Below are 3,485 nucleotides of genomic sequence, written 5' to 3'. Positions count from 1 at the left end.
ATATTTATTTTTTAGATGTAGTTGAACACCTTTATTTTATTTATTTATTTTTATGTGGTTCTGAGGATCGAACCCAGGGCCTTACAGGTGCTAGGCAAACGCTCTACTGCTGAGCCACAATCCCAGCCCCCATCCCAGGCCCTTTTTAAATTTTACATTGAGGCCTGGGGATGTGGCTCAAGCGGTAGCGCGCTCGCCTGGCATGCGTGCGGCCCGGGTTTGATCCTCAGCACCACATACCAACAAAGATGTTGTGTCCACCGAAAACCAAAAAATAAATATTAAAATTCTCTCTTTCTCTCTCTCTCAAATAAATAAATAAAAATCTTACCTTGAGACAGGGCCTAGTTGTGTTGCTGAGGCTGGAGGCAGACACTCTCCTAGCCCATTCCTTACTTTGCTCCTGGCCTGTCCTTGGTCTCTGAGTCTCTGTGGCTTCTCATTATGTGGGGACACTCAGCGCCTACCCGCTGGTCTCTGGTAACATTTAGAAGGCCGCTGGGCAGGAACACTGGCTCAGGGAGCACAGTGACATAGGACAGCACAGGGTTTGCCTCCTGCTCCCCACTATTTGGGGGAGAAGTCTGTAATTTGCTGAGTGAAAACTTTGAAGAACCCCTTTGCAATGAGATCTGTTATTTCCAGGGACTTTATTACATTCCGAGGAGTTGATACTGTTTGGAACTAACTCTGATGATATAGAGATTTTGGATTTTGCTTGTGCTGTCCTGATACTTGCTTGCTTCACGTTTGAATGGCGATTTCACGGACACTTTGAAACGGCCAGCATCATTGCTGTACCATCTGCTCTGTGTCCACAAACAGGCCGCACCTTGCAGCCACAGATCAAGAAACTCAACAGGGCTGGGGATGTGGCTCAAGCGGTAGCGCGCTCGCCTGCCATGCGTGCGGCCCGGGTTCGATCCTCAGCACCACATACAAACAGAGACGTTGTGTCCGCTGAATACTAAAAAATAAATATTAAAATCAAAAAAAAAAAAAAAAAAAGAAACTCAACAGGGCAGCACCCTCTGCTCCTGCAGTCAGCCGCCCTCCCCAAGGCAGTCAGGACAAGGCGGTTGGTTGGGAGGAACCTGAGGACTCTGGACTCCTGTTACCTTCTCCACACATCAGTTCTCTGAGCAGAGTGTGGCTGGCAGATGCCTCCCCAGCCTCCTCTAAAACGCATACCCACTCATCGAGAGCAGGGATGCCCAGCAGAAATAGAATGTGGGCCACAAACACGAGACGCATTCCTCCTTTAACATTCTGTAGTAGTCACGTTACAAGGAACAGTAAAGTAAAGCCAGGGGCCATGGCACACACCTTCATCCCCACAACTTGCCTAGGCAGAAGGTTGGCAAGTTCAAGGCCAGCCTGGGCAACTCAGCAAGACCCGGCCTCAAAAAGCCAGAGGTGTAGCTCGATAGTAGAGCAACTCTGGGTTTTCGCCCTAGTGTTGAGAGAGAGAGAGGGAAAGGGAGAGAGAGAGGGAGAGAGAAAGAAAACAAGAAGTGGAATTAGTGTTAGTGATGTCTTTCATTTAACTCAGTATGTCCAAGACAATAATTTCAGCATGAAGTCGATATGAGGGGACCATCCACAATTTCCACCCTGACTGCTGGAGTGCATGTGAAGCACACCTCGCTTCACATGAGCTGTGGTTCAGTTCCCAACAGCACATGGGCCTCATGCTCGCCACATTGGGCAGCCAAGGTCTGGCCCATTTCTCCAGTGTCCTGGTCTCGTGGTGTCCACTGTCACCCTTCCATTGCATCTTGCACATCAATCTCAGGGAGATCGCTAACTCTCAGAGCTGAGCCTGTCTCTCCTCTGCTCAGAGCTCTTCCTTGGCTCCCCATCTCCCTGACGATCAAGTCCCAGCTTCTCAGCTTGCCATTCAAGGCCCTTCAGGATGGGACCCCAGCTGATCTCTACAGTTTGTCCCTTCTTCTCCTCCATCAGAGTCATCTGTGTCCCCCTTGTGAGCACATTTACCTGCGGTAGCCTCTGGCTAAACCAAGTGTCCGTCTGTCTCTACCTGAGTGAGTCAACTCCAGGACCACCTGCGAGGACAACAGTTGAATTAGGCTCGTGAGAGAACGGAGAGCAGAGAGGAGCTGGCCTCCTCCTGGACCAGCGAGCTAAGGATCCTGGGCTGGAATCAGAAAGTGGGGGACCAGTGGAGGCTGGCTGATAGGGAGTGAGGGCCCATAGTTCCTGCCCAAACAGGGGGAGTCAGTGGCGGACAGGGGACTCTGCATCCCCTCACAGCACTAAGTGTTGGATGCTCTGGGTATGAACACAGTAATAAAATCATTGATATTTATTCAGTCTGTACTAATTGATGGTCTCTGAGCTTGTGTGTGTGTGTGTGTGTGTGTGTGTGTGTGTGTGTGTTTTGCGGTTCAGGGATTGGAAGTCAGGCCCTCTCACATGCTAGGTAAGCACTGGACTACTGAGCTACAACCTCAGCCCTTTTTATCTGGAGGCAGGAGCTCATTAAATAGCTGAGGCAGGCCATGAACTTGCCTTAGCTTCCCAAGCAGCTGCAGTTATAGGTATGTGCCACTATGCTGGCGTAAGCTAAAAAAATCAGCTTTCAGGAAGGAATTTGTGTCTTTGTGATTCTATTCTCAGGCCATTCTCGAATGTGTTCTAAAACAAAAAAGCTTTTGTACTCAAAATTTGGCTTCGGCAGCCTTGAGTAACAAATAGGAGTTCAGAATGAGACAGTAAACAAGTTAGACCAAAAAGACAAGTTGCCTTCGATTACTGAGATATAGACATAAATCCATAAGATTCCATAAAAATCAGACCACGTTTTCCTGAAATAATAGAATCATATTTTTTATATCTTAGAGATGATCCCTTGAAAAATATACTTGTTAGGGGGCTGGGGATATAGCTCAGGTGGTAGAGTGTTTGTCTTGGATGCAAAAGGCCCTGGGTTCAATCCCCAGCACCACCAAAAAAAAAAAAAAAAAAAGAAAAATTGCTTGTTGAGGGCTGCTCCGAAATCTTGATGGCTTCACAAATAGGTTGAAAAGGGGCTCTGTCCCCAGCTGGCTTTATTCGTGTTCTGGGGAGTTGAATCTGTTGACCTAATGATAATCTAACGACTTCTCATTGGAGACTGCGTTTTAAACGGACTTTTTCCCTCTTACAAAGTTTGAAGACTTGGAAGGAGACGATCCATACATTTAGAAAGTAGAATACGGCAGCTGCTTCTGAGTGGGTTTATTTGCTGTGTGCGAAGAGGCGGGTCAGCAGGAAACTGAGATCCCGACGGCCTTCTGAGCGGCTGGGGTGCACCTGCGCCAGGTGGGGCTCACTCCCAGAAGGCCCAGGGTGCCTGGCATCTCTGCCGTCCCTGAGGTGCACCTGTGCCTCCAGCTGCAGGGGCATGAGGTTGGCAGCAGTGCCCATCATTCCCACCAACACTCCAGTGAGCGCAACTGTCACAGGGTCACACCTGCCTGCAA

The 3,485-nt window shown here is 48.9% G+C and overlaps 1 non-coding gene across 1 annotated transcript; it reads left to right on the top strand.

Annotated features, from left to right (window-relative positions):
• Positions 1-2,898: 2,898 nt before the first annotated feature.
• On the top strand, positions 2,899-2,971 carry Trnap-ugg (transfer RNA proline (anticodon UGG)). The gene has a single exon. It is a non-coding gene; the product is annotated as a tRNA-Pro (tRNA).
• The last annotated feature ends 514 nt before the right edge of the window (positions 2,972-3,485 follow it).

Source organism: Callospermophilus lateralis, chromosome 18 (genome assembly GCF_048772815.1).
Source record: "Callospermophilus lateralis isolate mCalLat2 chromosome 18, mCalLat2.hap1, whole genome shotgun sequence".
NCBI classification, from domain to species: Eukaryota; Metazoa; Chordata; class Mammalia; order Rodentia; family Sciuridae; genus Callospermophilus; species Callospermophilus lateralis.
The sequence above is the reverse complement of the archived record's forward strand: the minus strand, read 5'-3'. Positions and strand labels throughout refer to the sequence as shown.